This window comes from Strigops habroptila, chromosome 1 (genome assembly GCF_004027225.2).
Source record: "Strigops habroptila isolate Jane chromosome 1, bStrHab1.2.pri, whole genome shotgun sequence".
Lineage (NCBI taxonomy): Eukaryota > Metazoa > Chordata > Aves > Psittaciformes > Psittacidae > Strigops > Strigops habroptila.
In genome coordinates this window covers 10,823,975-10,840,230 of record NC_044277.2, presented here as the reverse complement: position 1 = coordinate 10,840,230, position 16,256 = coordinate 10,823,975, and the positions used below count along the sequence as shown (strand labels likewise).

The following is a 16,256-nucleotide window of genomic DNA, read 5'->3' as shown; positions in this document are numbered from 1 at the left end:
AAGCTGCTTAATTCTAGTGTGCAGTGAGCATTTGGGCAGTCCTTGCCTTTTTCCCTGGACTCTCAAGTGAGTCATGTAGTCTTACTGTCTCTGTTCCCACCTGTAAAAGTGGGAGAAAGTGCCATAGACTAAGGCACTCGGGAGTGCTCAGACACTGTGATGATTATGACAATGAGGAAGGAACATTTTAAGCATCTGGATAAGTCTGAGCTCAATGCTACTGGCAAGCATGGCATTCGTGCCAGGTGGTATTTGTGTGGCAGCCCTTCCCATTTCCCACTTCTTCAGGCTGGAAATTTCGCTCAGGGATTTTTGTTGCCTCCTATTGACATTCTTTCCAGGTTTAGTGCTCTGTTTCTGAGGAATTATTTAAAAGAAGTTAGACTGTGATGTAAAAATTTAACTCAAGGCTATTCAATGTACCAACAGATTACTTTATTCTGGATACAAATTAATAGCTCTTCCCAAAACAGTTACTGCTGGGAACTCCTGTTTAATTTATTAATTTCTGAGGTTCAAGCCAGGTTGGGGCAGAAACAAAGAGAGGGAGCGTATGGATTTTTTACTTAACTGCCTTATCTTTTAGTCTGGGATATCTGCTTACAATGCTAGCTATTCTGTGCAGAACTGGGAGACATATTCATCCAGGTCTGATATTCATATACTATCACATACTTACAAACATATTAAGAATGATCAAGTCTTACACTCCAGAGTAAAACTCACTCAGCTGACTCCCACCACTTCCAGTGTGCAACCTGATGTGTGAGCATCATGCTTAAAGCAGGAAGACCAGTGCAAGCTTTCTGTGTACAGTGTGCCTGAACTCTGTCACTCTCCCACTGTCCTACTGGAGATCAGCTTGACCATTTCTTCTAGACAGTACCCCTATCCTGTCAGTGCTCCCTGCCTGATCTAATCCAGGATCTACCTAAGGTTTGCAAAACATGGGCTCAGGGAACCAAGCTGAAGGTTTCGTGCTGCTTATGCACCAAGGTCTTTTCTGCAATGTGCTCCTGTATAAATGCAGGAATGCAAAACAAGTGTTGTGAGCCATGTTTCAGCCTGCATGCCTGGGCCTGCTGATACAGGCTGCTATTTGGCTAGCAGCACTAATCAATCAGGCTTCAGGAGTGGACAGAAGTATTTTCAGCCAGCAGGCTGAGCCGTAAAATCTAAAACTCAGCAAGAGGTTCTTATAAATAGCATGAAACAAAGTAGTGAAAATTAATCTTGTGTATCTGCAGGGGTTTTTAGGTTAGATCCTTTTTCAAGATAGAAAACAAAGGTCTATTTCTGCAGCAGTCATGAGGGTTTTTCACTTTGACTTATCACTTGTAAGTGATTTCAGATGAAAAAAATGAAAGGTTAAAAAGAAAAAAGAAAGAAAAAAATCACTCCTGCCTTCTCTTCTTTCTTGTTGCTGCAGCTTTGGCTAGATCATGGCAGCACAAAGAGTCGATGTGTCATTTGGCACAGCCAAGGTGATGAGGAATGTTGGCAAGGGTGAGTGGGCAGTGAGGTGGTGGAGGGTGGGTATGTGTGGTGCATCCTAAAGAAGATCAGCCACTGATGAAGCAATTTTTTCTTCTGCCAACAACTGATCCAGTTTGCAGTTCCTGCCCATACCTCCTGCCTCCTCAGAAACGACTGATATCTCACCTCTGTGCTGGATGCCAATGAGCTCTTTGTGTAGCTGCCATCTAATCATGCCAGTGGAAACCTGGAAGGAGCAGGACAGCTGTGGGGATAGAGGAACATCTTAGACCCTTGATCATGAAAATGGTGATGGACAGTTTGTTTCCCATGCAGCAGCTCTTGTTAATGGGAGGAACCAGCTGATGAAACTGGCCTTGATTGTACAAGCAGGGAGTAATGTTGACAGCTTGGATCCACCCACAAACTTGGGCATAAACATTGAGTTTGGTAGCCTTTTCTGTAGTACGTTCAAAAGTACATACACAGGGACACCAGCTGTGTAGGAAACTGGATAGGTAGTAGATGGACCAGCAATAACAACACTCAGGAAATAGAGCTGAGCCTGGTGGCACTTCTCCAGGAGCCTACAGGAGTCTCAGCAGCACAGGGCTTTTAGTAAGTGTCAGCAAAAGGGAGATTATGTCCCTCAAAAATAATTTATGTTTGTTTAATAGCTTCCAAGTGAATTTCAGATTCAGCTCCACGCTATTATTAAACATGAAATAGGTGCTAATGCAAAGGAAGGAGAAGCAGCTGTATGCACAGTTACTGTGCCAACATTTTCTAACCTTTTGCAATCTTTTACACTGAATGTCTAATGCTGGCAGTGTCCAAGAGAGAAAGGGAAGGAGGGTGCAGGGAAAAAGGGATGTTTCATTGGCATTGGTTCTTCCATCAGCATCACCAGTGACTGAAACGTGCATGCTACTCTATAAAAGAAATAGGGATCAAAGAATGAAAAAAACATTGAAGGGAAAATAAGCTATCAGTTCTCCTTCCCTGCCTTTCCCTTCCTGTCCTTGGAAGATTTTTATTAGGCTGCTGTCTGACAAGCCTAAAGGAAGGACCTCTGTTGTTCATCTCAGCCTTATGGATTTGTGCCAGGTTTCTGTTCACATTTATACTGACTTGTCCCTAGCATGATAGAAAAAATATCCTATTTTTAGCAAACAGAAAGATCTAGCATATGGCATGCAGTCTATCATCCTGAGCGCTGGATGCCACGTTGCATAAAAGGAGCAGGGTCATTTGGGATCACTGCTTGGATGGGAAGACCTCCAAGGACTATCTCTGTGGTGTCAGTGTTTCAAGAGGTGATGTTCTTTCTTCTGAGCCTGTGCATCAACTTGTTTAATGACACTAAAATCTTTCATGTGAAGCAAAAGTCATGGTCCTCAGCACTTTTGGTCAGGTTTCAAGTTTTACAACATCCACAATGATTTTTCAAAAGGATGCCTTTGCCTCCTCAGATGATTGTACATCTCCTGAAAAGCTGTCTAGACTTTTCGTTATCTTGGGAATTCTTCGTTGAGTCTGACTCTGGAGGATATGAGACGTTTAAGGAAAAATGAGTGGTGTGTCCTTATGATGATGTGGTGTGTCCTTACTTAACTATATCCACCCTTATACCTTTGCCATTATCCCCTACTTCTTGAATATGTTACCCAGAAAACAAGGGCATTGCAAATCCATTGGTTAATACCACCATAAAATTGGTGTATTATCATGCAAAAGCTAGAGAAAAAGATATTTTGACCTAATTTCTCAGGTGTGTGAATCTAGCAGAGCACATGCATGATGTGGATGCTTGGTGATGCCTGTAGGTGTCGCTGCTGTGGCCTGATCAGGAGCTAACGGGCGATGGATACATAGATGGACTGAAGTGCTCAACTCTGATCTAGACGCCTTCTCCTTTACCATTAATGTTTTTCGTTTAGTAGACCCAGAAGCCCAAGATTCACGAACCCACAGTGGTTGGAGGTGATATTAGACCAGTAACTTCTAACTGTATCATCATGCATAGACTTTCTAGATAGCATCTACTTATTTGGGATAAAATGTCTGTCACGTAGACTCAGCCTCTAGTTTAGTTATTTGAGGTCTCCTTCTTTAGATATCGCAGAAATGTTGATATGTCAGGCCATCTTGTCCTAAAATTTGCCTATTCCTAAAATAACTGTTACATGGATTTTGCTTTGGAAGTGACCACTGATTATGAAGATAGTCTGACATTGCTAGTTAGGGTTAAAATGTCTTCTGTAGAGCTCTGTATGTTTTAAGTGCAAATGGTAAGAGTAGATGAGGTAAATCTTGTTTTCTTGCCATGTAAGTCCTGCAGACTCTAAATATGGAGGCATCTTGAGGTATTTATGAGCAAAAACTTTCCAAACGTTACCTAATTTGGAATGATTATGATAAACTGATGTTCATAAATATTTGTTAAGAATTTCTGCCTTCCTAAGAGAAAGGTGGCAAATGAAGCAGAGTGGCCTTATTCTCTTTCATTTCTTTCCCACCTTGTCCTTCTCTTTCCACTGTAGGGAAAGAAACATCCCTATTTCTTCCCAATAGGTGCCTTTACAAATTCCTTTCAGCTGCATACTATGCTATTCCCTAGCTACTGCGTAAGGTGATTTCACCTTAATAAAAACAATATAAAAGTTCACTTTTTCACAAGCTGCATAATGACATTTCTTTTTTTCTCCTGTACAGAAACTCTCACAAGTGGGTGAGTTTCTTAAAAATACTGGGAGTTTTATTGTTTTCATTAGAAGGGATTTTTTTCTTTCTTTGAGGGCTTTGGGAAGTTTTCTGTTTATTTCTTCATTTGGTTCATGGACATGTGCAAACCTCTTCTGTCTACAACTTCCCTGCATAAACCTCACACAGATAGTTTCATTGGTGTTCCCTACCAGGTCTGTTTCCAGCCCTTCTGAAAGCTTTCTGCCTCACCTCTGGCAGTAATTCCCAGATTAAAACTTCTAGTACTATGTGTCAAAATAACCCTAAACCAATTTTTACTGTCCTTAACATGTTGAGTTAGAATTTTGTGGTGATGGTAATTCAGGAGCTGTTATTAAAGCAGCTGTGTCACACCTGCAACACAAATCAAGGGAAGGTCTGGAAGTGGAAAATGTAGCACTCTCCCAAAATGAGCCATCTTCACTTTTAAGGCAGAGCTCCAGGTTTACACAGTGCCTCTGTTTACACTGATAGTGAGACACTGGCCTAAATCAGCCACCTGTGTACACGCTATGTGTTTACACCCCATATGCGCTACAAATTCTGTATAAAAAACTTCAGTTGACCCCAGAAACTGTCCAGCCTCACCTGAGAAGTTCTGCTGAACTGCAGGGTTTGCTCCTAAATCTTCTCACAAGGCCTGTCTGTGCCTATGTTGTCTTTAGAACACCCTTGAAAACTGCAGGCTATGAGCAGTTACCATCAGCAAACACCAGCACTGCATCTCCTGCCTCTGATTTTCTTCCCTTCTGCATCTGACTTCCTGTCCCCATTGCCCACTCTTAGAAACAAGCCCAGAAGAAGATACAAGACTGTGTATTTCACTGTAAATATCTGTTATTAATGAGGGAAGAAAGACAAGAGTTTCATGTGGGTGAGAACAGTTCTCAAAGTTGATCTGAAACAGCTAGATCAATAGATTAGTAGACTTACCTTTAAGACAATCTGCATAGGCATTCAAACATTAACACCTAAGAGTTGCTCTCAGAGGGGCTTCACTCTCTGCTTAACACCAGGGGTGTGTACTGAGAATTTGTAACCCGAAAATATAACATGTCTTGGAGACATTCCTAAATACTTGAGTTAACCTCAAGTGAGATGCTTAAATACAACAGCAGATCCAATCAAAGCACCTTATCTGCTCTGAGCTTTGTTGTTAAGACCTTGCTGTAGTCTGGAGCCTTTTCAAATTTCTCCTTTGCAAACTCCACACCCTCTTAGTTCCCCCACTGCCCTGATGCCTCCTTTCAGCAAATGCTGTTTTCTTCCTTTTTTTGTCTGTCTCTTCAGCAAATTCTCATTATCCCTACTTGCTTTTCCACAAATCTTGAAAGGCAACTGGGTGGCAAGTAGTTATTGTAGATGCCCATCATGAGGCCCATTGGTTCTGCCAGCTATTCCCGTGCCCCTTTGATGCTGTTGAAGCCTAATTCCTTGTGTGAGGGGGGCTCCACTCCCCAGAGCACATTGTGCATCCCAGAGAGAACAAGCCCTGATTGTGCTGCCAGTCAAAGCACAGTGGAGATGCTGCTGGGGCTGATAATGGGAGATATAAAGGTGGCTGAGATCACAGACTGAGGAGGGGAAGGAGAGAAATACAGACAAACCATATTGGAGTTCAGTGGCTGAGAAGAATAGCCAGGCTCAATTGGAGGATGGTGGAACAGAAAAGGAGTTTCCATAGAGGTGGTGGAAAAGAAAAGGAATGGCATTTTATCAGTTCAATAAATGGCTGGGATTTTTTTTGAGCGTTGACAGACCTTCTGGTTTTTGAACTGGTTCATTGGCTTCTAGCCCAACATTTACACTCCAAGGCAAGCTACGGCTTGCAGTGCTTTAAGGCAGAGAGAGCATGTTATAAATACCATCTTTTAGGATTATCAGATGACTTCAATATGGGTAAAAATTAAGATTTTTGTCTCTTTCTTCTTCTCTTTCTTCTTTCACCTTCCTACTCCTCCCTCTCTCTCTAAGGGTGGGTAAGCGGCTTCACTTAGCAAGCTAAAAATCAAACAACTTTTTGTCCTGTTTTAGAAAATGTTTCCAGCTGGGGAAAGGCCTTTGAACAGAGGCAAGGCCACCAGCCATTACAGGGACAGAGTGGAATAAGGGATTGTGAAAAGGTTACCGATGAGCTGAAAGACTTATATTTAGAAACGAAATGAGATGAGAAATTCCTGGAATACTGGGTTTTAAAAAATAAATTCAGTGGACTTTTCCTAACTTTTCATTATAATTTTTTCCATGCTCTGTGTCCTTTACATAACGCATTTCTGTGTAATTTTCTGCCATTAACCAGGCATACTGTGAAAAGCTGTGTTGACTTTCAGGTCCATTGCATTTATCCAACAATAAAGATATGGCAACATACACCGTACTGTGCAATTAATACAGACCTGAGCTGTAAAACTAGGCTTCAGGTTTAAATTTCTGCTTTTTGGAGGTGACAGGATTTGAGATTCTCTTCTTATCAGCATTTAATAGGACTGAGAATGAGGCGATTACAACTGAGCACATATGAAGAGGGTGAGAAAAGATGAGTGCAGGCCATCTTCAGTGAAATAAAACAAATGATAAGCTAAACTAAAATGATAAAATAAGGCAGAGTTTAAAAGGTAGACAATAAAGACATGGAGGGAATGACAACCCTCAAAAAGTTCTTTGAAGACTCAGGTTTTATTTTCAGTTCTTTCCTAAGCTGCTTCCAGAATGCTCTAGAAATGACCCCACGTCTGCACTTTCTAGATCCTTGGGATTCCATCTTTAGTCTAACAGCCTGCCACTTAGGTCTGAATACATGCAGGGAGGATACAAATGTCAGTGGGGATCTCTAATAATGAAGTATGGTAGAGAGGTTAATAGGATGAATGATCAATTGTGTTCCAGTTCTTACTTTATATTAAATACTATATCCATTCGCCTTCCTCCACAGGTTTTTCTTTGCAATATTATAGTGCTTTGCTCTTCAGACTCACTTCAGCTCTGTGCCTGGAAATCACCTAGCACAGTTAAAGGAATAGTGCAATATGAACAATAAATTCCATAGATATGAAAGGATATGCTGAAGAAATGCAGGTACATTTTCTCTCTTTGCATATATCTTCCTTATACTATGTACATCAGACTGATTAAGTATTTTCAACCGAATTCATTGGCTAATGTATCCCATGAAAAAAAAAATTTGGAATATTATTCCTTTATCATATCCACTCACTTTTAAAACTATGTTTGAATTACATACTGAATTTTGGCATTGAGTTTTATGGCATTTACCAGATGACTAATCCAGTCAAAATCTCTTTATTACAACTAATTTGTGGTGGAATTATCTGTAATGCAATGGCAGAATTAGTTTGTGACATAAATATATGCATCTGCATTTACATACAGGCATTTCAGTTCTGCCATCTGGCACCTCCTTCAGCAGAAAGTTAACTCTCCTTACTCCTTAAAACATTGACCTATGGCCTGTTCAACGTTAAACAGATTTGCAGATACATCTCTTGAGATGACATCTTCCTCTAAAATAAGCAAAATTCAACTTCTTTGAAACAAATCCTTTGGGAAGTTGTGGCTGTCCCATCCCTGTCAGTGTTCAAGGCCAGGCTGGATGGGACTTTGAGCAACCTGGTCTAGTGGAAGGTGTCCCTGCCTGATGGCAGGGGGGTTAGAACTAGATGATCTTTTAGGTCCCTGCCAACCCAAACCTTTCTATGATTCTATGATTTCTGCCACCTCTTTGATGCCTTCCACGGTAGTTTATGATGGGGTTGTTACCAGCTATTTTGGTTTTATGTGGGGATATATTGGACTAGAAGTGGAAGGCCATTTGAAAAAAGAAAACAAACGAATTTGTAAAAGTACAAATGTGTAAGAAAGTCACTAACTTTTTGATAATGCCTCTTTAACGTTCTACTGTGGTACTTTTGTTGCAGTGCTTTAATTTGTATCTGCACAATGTCTGCTCTGACACGTCAGCCCTTACAAGTTATGGTGAACCACATCTGAGATTAGTATCCAGGCAGTTAATTCAGTGAACAGCAGTAAATATTATCCATTAACTACAGATGAATTAGTGGCATTATTGAACTAATGTGAACTGGGATTTCTGGGAGATATACAGTTGCACAGGAGTGGCGCTGCTGATATAAACACATTTTCTTATCGCACTTTTCAGCAAAGCACAACTATTTGAAAAACTTGGGCTTGCCTTGTCAAGAAATTGCATCACCAAGCAGGTTTCTTCATGCCTTAGATACACCAAAACTTGAGGAAAAAGCGTTACTTATAAAAAAGAGAAAATATGATATGTGATTGCATGGTTCTTAGAAGCGATATTAATGCAGGTGGTTAGCCCTAGTTTTGTCTCCAGCAGTAACTACAAGCCAAGATGGTTGTGTGCCCTGTTGCTTGAAGGGCTGTTACTAGAAGAGCAAATTCCAGCCTAATACCCTTGGATGTTGTTAGAGACTCTGTCTGACCCCAAGATAAAAAAGAAAATCAATTGTGTGTTAACTCAGCATAGATTCATGTTTTGGTTTACTTCCAAGTGCTTTTCTTTCTATCCTTTTCACTGGTAGACTGAAAATCTTTCTCAAATGTAGTTGTGTTTGTGCCTGTGCTGATATAGCCTGGGACAGACAATTTTCTCTGTAGAAGCTGGTAAGGGGCTCTGTTTTGGATTTGTGCTGGAAAGTGTTGATAACTCAGCGATGTTTTAGTTACTGCTGAGCAGTGCTTACAGAGCCAATGCCGCCTTTGCTCCTCACATCACCCCACAGTGAGCAGGCTGGGGGTGCACAAGGAGTTGGGAGGGGACAGAGCCGGGATAGCTGACCCCACTGACGCAAGGGATATTCCACACCATATGGTGTCATGATCAGCGTATAAAGCCAGGAGAAGAAGAAGGAAGGAGGGGATGTTCACAGTGATGGTGTTTGTCTTCCCACGTAACTGTTACACGTGATGAAGCCCTGCTGTCCCGGAGATGGCCAAACACCTCATCACAATGGGAAGTGGTGAACGAATTCCTTGTATTGCTTTGCTTGCGTGCATGGCTTTTGCTTGTCTTATTAAACTGTCTTTATCTCAACCCACAAGTTTTCTCAGTTTTACTCTTCCTATACTCTCTCCCATCCCACCTGGGGTAGGAGAGCGTGAGTGAGTGGCTGTGGCAGGCAGGGGTTAAACCACAACAGTGCATACAGGAAGAATGATCTTTTTTTCTTATTTTAACCTTTTAACAATAACCATAAAAGATCCTACAATACCTGTTGCAAGCATGAGACTGCCATGGCTAGCATGGCCTGAACAGGATCCATCAGGGTTAATCACATTTCTCTTAACCAAAACTTTCCGTAAACCTTCTGATTAAAGGTTGCTATATATTTCTTCTAAAATCCAATTGTGTTGTGAGAACATCATCTCCATACTCCAATCAAAATGTTCTTTAACGGTGTGTGAGTTATCGCCCACATATGCAGCTGTTAAGAAAGCACTTAGAAGCCTTATGGGAGGAAAAGCACATAATGTCACACACACAAACACAATTCCTATGTGAAAATATCACAGAACAAGGACAATAAGCAACTAGTTGGTTGTTACAGGCTGTGTCAATAAGGTTAATATATCTCTGTATTATCACTGTTCCTGAGTCTTATTTTGGCAGGCAGCATGCAAACACAGCATAAAATCTGCTCTGATCCCTGTGTCTGTAGAAGCTAAAAGAATCCTTATCTGCCAGAGGGACTTGACTGTTGGATTTGGCCTTTTCTTCAACTCTTTTATAATAATGATATTCTATCATTTTTTGGTCCAAACATTTTTCATATTCAAAGATGATCCTGTATGCTGAGAATAGAAACTATAATCTCTCTCTTCCTGTCCTGTAGTGGCAGACAGTACCTTCTTTCTTTCCGTTAGGTGAGACAAGTTGTTATGCACCAGAATCCAGAGGAAAATCCTGTCCTCAAAAAGACTTGATCTGATGAAGAGGGACTGCCCACACAAGAGGCCTGCTGCCATCAGAGGGACCATTCAAAAAGGGTCAGTCTCACAAAAAATATGTCTTCCAACCCAAAAAGTGGTTTCTGTTGTTTGTAGCTTCTGGGCAACAGATGAGAAAAAGTTCAAATGAGTGAAGAAAATGCTCTGAATTACTGCATGACTTCCTTTCCAGGGAGGAAATACACTCATGGGGAAAAATTACCTCCAGCTTCTCTTTCTCAGAAGTTTCCAGATTTTTGGTGAGCAAGTGCAGAGGAAACAATAACTATTAATGAATAAAGAACTATTGATGCAGAAACCATGAACATGGTTAATACTTGCAATTTTTTCACCTTTAGCCAGTGGCCCACGAACTTACACTCTGAGGATCTCTGGGTGCAGGGAATAATGTTTTCATAATAAGTGGGGGGTTTTACTGACCAGATGCTTATTGTTAACAACCTCATCTTTTTTTTAGGAACTTTATTAGTTTTTTGAATATTTACAGCTTTGTCTAGCATTGCATTGCAATGGCTTTTGACCATGATTCAGAAGTTATTTGAGGACATGCCTATAGCTCTGTGACCTCATGTATTCCACATGACCAGGCTCATCATCAATGTTTATTCATATGAATAAATGAGTGCAGGTCTGTATGTCTATGATTGGGACTCTCTTGACAGATTCAGCTAAAGGGGTGTTTCAGACTAATACAACTTGAGTAACGGTAACTTGCCAGACTTGGTTATGCCTTTTCATATTATTTTTTTCTTTCCACTAAAGGTTAAGCTAGATAGTAAAGACTGATTGCAGGAATATAGAAAACAAATGTGGAAAATGAGCCAGCTGGAAAGAGAAAGTGGTAAATTTTCAATAAATTGTGATTCTTCACTATGTGAGGTGTAATACTGACCCCAAATATGAAATACTATAGCCTAAACTGAGTAATTTAAAGGAGAAACATATGCCCAGTTATAATTCAGACATTCAGGCATCTCATTACATTGCAGCAATATTTCTTTTGTCATAATTCAGCAGAAAATTCTATTTGCAATGGAAAATTAATTCTCCTAATTATGATCTGCTACAGACATTATAATGATTTATTGTCAACATAAATTATCAAGAGGTGTTATGTTGTGCAAAATTGTTTAACATGCAATCACACTTTATAGAAAATACAGAATCTTCTCATATTCTTTATCTCTGTGTCCCTCTAAGGGAATTTCATTTGGTTTATTTATAGTAGCAGAGGAAATAGAGTAATTTTTTTGTTATTTGACTTTCAGGTTCATTGATTCTTGCCTATTAACTCTTTGAATGAGATTCTAGTGCTTTTTTTCATGTATTTATGTCTTGCCAGATCATGCCAGATCCTAAAGACATTTAGCTCTCACCTATTTAAAGATTTAATCTACTGACCTTTTTATCTGACAGTATATTTGCCTTGCTTTTTCCACTGGTAGATAATCTGTTACTAAAATATTATTAAAGTTGCAATTTAAAATGCAAAACCACTTAGTTTTAAGAACAGCAACTATGCTAGCAATTCAGCAATGTGCTTGAGTAGGAATTTAAGTAATGAGATAGATAGCCGAGGAATGTGATGGAGTCCTCTTTAGTGAAGGTTTTTAAGATTGATGGTTGAATAACCATGTGGGAATGATGACATGGAAGTAGCTGATTTGTGGCAGGCTGAAGGCAGACAGCTTAACTAAATGATCATTTTGTCCAGCTGACATTCTCACCCGTCCAGTACTCTGTGTGAATAAACTCCAGTGCAGGAAAAACAACTAGGCAGTGTCTCAAAGAATTTGAATTAAGTCCAGCATTTGAAGTAAGTCTGGCTCAGGAAAGCAAGCTAAATAAGTTTGCTACCCCTTAAATGAGCACTATTTGGTGTGATGCATCTAGGGTTGAATATGACCTCAAAAGAAGTAAAAGCCTGAAAAGATTAATCAAGAAACTGAGTTCAAAGGATATTTGGAATATCTTGCATGCGGTTTATATTAACCAAAAAAAATGGAAAGTGTTTTTTAGTCTTATGGGCAGTGCATTTTTTTGTTCACTAATGCTTGAAAAGCATCAAGTCCTGAACGAGATGACATGAGGAAGAATGAGTGAAGGGTTCTTGTATAAAGAAGGCTATAAGTTACACCAATTCTAATTTAATAGCAGAATAATAATAAGCTTTAATAAAAATTGATTCTTGTTTGTTATAGGTGTTACCCAGATGTAAGGGTAAGATACAGTCCTCAAGGAGCGATCTGGAAAATAGTATGCACCACAATGGAATATTCACGGATCATGATAACATACAGTGCTGTTTGTTAATTTTTATACTGAAAGCAGTAAAGCTATTTAAAAACAAAAGTCACAGCTGATGAGTTTCAATCCTTAGTTCAGTTTCTTTTAATTAAAAGCTCAATAGACAAAAGTCTACAGTAAGTTTATCTTCTGGACTAATGGAGCACAACATTTCATTTGTTAAAAGTAACTCAAAGGACTGCAAAATAACAGTTACAAATTTTAAAGTTAAACAATGAAACAAGTTTGTTTGAAGATGTTTGCATTCAGATCAATCCAAAATGGTGAAGTATATTCTATATTTTCCACAGACCTTGAACCAAATCCCTAATCGGTGCTTAAACCTAGCATCAATTTTGTTTTCACGGCTTGCAGTTCATTTTGCACTAGCTGGACTGCTCATGAGAAGCTGGGTGGCATAAATCAGTATGTCTTCACCACTAAAGAATATCAACCCAAACTTGCACAACCTTGACGGAATGAAAATATGGGCCAGTGAAGAATTTCTAATCTCCTAGGCAGAGAGTTCTTTTGTCTGTTATTTCTGTTCTTGCTCTCACAAAGAATGTGAGAGTTACACAGCAGTAAGAAGCCACCATCAATGACAAAGGTCCAAATCTGGTAGTGACTGCAGAGACTAATGCAAAAACTAATCAAAGCCTAATTATAAAATGATCATTTCAGGCAGAACTGGGCTGAGGATTGCAAGGAATCTGGGGCCTTTTTGATTAACAAAGTTCTTGTTTAGCTACATGCACGGTATAACATTTGTTGTTCTTACCACACATCATTTCCTTCCTCCTTGTTCCTAGTAGTGATACTAGTATGTAGCGTTATAACATTAAAAATAATCTATTACAAATATATATGGCCACAGTAGTATAAACAGCTTTTATTAACATAAATTTTCTCTTTGTTTATCTTTATGCCTCTTTCCCATACTGAGAATACTTTGCCAAGTGATAGTAGACTTCAGAAAGGTCACAGGGCATACAGTGCGGTAATTTTTATTTTAAAATCAAATGTTCCATAAGCTCATTTCAATTTCCCAAAGCAATACATTGAGAATCAGGATCTAACAATTCTTGGTTTCCTGTGGATATGTACCTTCTCCTCAAGCCAGCTTTGTGCATCCTTCTGAGAAAAGAGCTTCAGTAAAGCTCTTTCTTCACATCCAACATTATCCTTTTCTTCAGAACAGGCATCTCACGGTTTTGTTTTGTTTTTAAAACCAAAAGCATTTCACCTAAATCTCTATCCCTTGGCTCTATTCATGTAATTCATTCCCCTCTAGCATTCATGCCCCTCTCGCAACTTTTGGAATACAGAGCTTCCAAACTTAGAGAGCAGGGCAAGGAGGGAAGAAAATCAGGCTACCACGTTGTTGGATAGCACTTATATAGTTATAACCATGAGCAGTTTCAGCTTGTATCTTTTGCACACCTCTTGTTTGAAGGCCCTAGAATTACACAGAGGCTTCCGCGCATGGTTCCAGGAGTTCTTTTCTATAGGTAGGACTCTTCTTTGGTCTCTTTGTAAACTGCTTATACAACTAGAGAGGGTAGGATTCATAGCATGACAGTGTCCCATCTGCATCCACAATGCTTACGGTAGATTCCTTAAATGTTATATCACTCAGAATTGGGTGACTATGTTTGGATACTTTTTTCACAAAACAAACAAGCAAACAAACAAACAAAAAAAATAAAACAAACCAAAAAAAATCAAGGTGATATAAACAGTTCAAAAATATTTTTAGTTGTGGAATAGAATGAGGTGGGGAGGAGATGAAGAAGTGGAGAGTGTAGGTATGTACATTCACTCAAAAAACACCCAGGAAAATTTGTTGTGCTCAGTAAAGATGGACTTTTTTCCCTAAAACACAAGGGGAAATTGCACTGAATCTTTACAATTAAAGGAATGAAAGTGAGCCTTAGCTGAGCACCACTTTTTTCCCTTACGGAGTTGTCATGGTTTCAACCCTGCTGGCAACAAAAGCCCACACCGCCACTCACTCACATCCCTTCGCTGGTGAGATGAGGGAGAGAATAGGAAGAGTAAAACTGAGAAAACTTGTGGGTTGAGATAAAGACAATTTAATAGGTAAAGTAAAAGCCTCATGAACAAACAAAGCAAAACAAGGAATTCATTCACCACTTCCCATTGCAATCAGGTGTTCAGCCATCTCCAGGACAGCAGGGCTCCATCACATGTAACAGTTACTTGGGAAGACAAACACCATCACTACAAATGTCCCCCCTTCCTTCTTCTACCCCCAGCTCTATATGCTGATCATGACACCATATGGTCTGGAATATCCCTTGGGTCAGTTGGGGTCAGCTGTTCTGGCTGTGTCCCCTCCCAACTCCTTGTGCACCCCCAGCCTCCTCTCTGGTGGAGTGGTGTGAGGAGCAGAAAAGGCCTTGGCTCTGTGTAAGTGCTGCTCAGAAGTGACTAAAATATCTCTGTGTCATCAACACTGCTTCTAGCACAAATCCAAAACAGAGTCCCATACCAGCTGGAGAAAATTAACTCTACCCTAGCCAAAACCAGAACAAGAATGCATGGGTAAAACTCATTTTATTAATTTTGTAAAATTAATCAATAAATTTGGAAGACAGTTCTTATTTTTTATAGACCAACTAAGACAATTAAGACCTCACTCTAAATATTTGTACCACACAGATTGCAGCTGAGTTGGTTGATGATAGACACCATATACCCTGGTACGTATAATAATAGAATCCTTTAGTTTGGAAAAGAAAGACCTGTAAGACCATCAAGCCCAACTGTAAACCCAGCACTGCCAAGCCTACCATGAAACTATGCCCCTAAACACCACATCTACATGTCTTTTAAATACCTCCAGGGATGCTGATTCAACCACTTCCCTGGGCAGCCTGTTGCAGTACTTGACAACCCTTTTAGGGAAGATATTTTTCCTGATACCCAATCTAAATCTCCCTTCCTGTGCTATCACTTGTTATCTGGGAGAACAGACCATCTCTCACCTCACTACAACTTCTTTTCAGGTAGTTATAGAGAGTGATAAAGTCTCCTCTGAGCCTCTTTTTCTCCAGACAAAACAATCCCAGTTCCCTCAGCTGCTCCTCATAAGACTTGTGCTCTAGACCCTTCAGCAGCTTTGTTGCTCTTCCTTGGACAAACTCCAGCACCTCAGTGTCTTTCTTGTAGTGAGGGGCGCAGAACTGAACACAGGATTTGAGGTGCGGCCTCACCAGTGCCAAGTACAGGATGTGATCACTGCCCTGCTGGCTACACTATTTCTGATACAGGCCAGGATGTTGTTGGCCTTCTTGGCTGCCTGGGCACAAGCTGGCTTATGCTCAACTGGCTGTTGACCAAGTCCTTTTCCACCGAGCAGCTTTCCAGCCACTCTTCCCCAGGCCTGGAGCATTGCATGGGGTTGTTGTGACCCAAGCGCAGGACCCGGCACTGAACCTTGTTGAACCTCATGCAATTGGCCTTGGCCCATCAATCCACCCTGTCCAGATCCTTCTGCAGAGCCTTCCTGCCCTGAAGTGGATCAACACTCCCAACCAACTTGATGTTGTCTTCAAACTTAGGTAGGGTGCACTCAATCCCCTCAAGCAGATCATTGACAAAGATATAAAACAAAACTGGCCCAAATACTGAGCCCTGGGGAATACCACTTGTGACCCCAAAGAAACGGTGCATGCTGCTTCTCTTCTTTCCTTCGGTAAAAACAACCTAGATGTTAG

The 16,256-nt window shown here is 40.3% G+C and overlaps 1 long non-coding RNA gene across 1 annotated transcript; it reads right to left on the bottom strand.

Moving 5' to 3' along the window:
• Positions 1 to 991: 991 nt before the first annotated feature.
• On the bottom strand, positions 992 to 16,040 carry LOC115609768. Its single transcript, XR_003991982.1, has 3 exons — positions 15,892 to 16,040; positions 8,693 to 8,697; positions 992 to 1,003 (listed from the first exon to the last, which is right to left on the bottom strand). It is a non-coding gene; the product is annotated as an uncharacterized LOC115609768 (long non-coding RNA).
• Between the last annotated feature and the right edge of the window lie 216 nt (positions 16,041 to 16,256).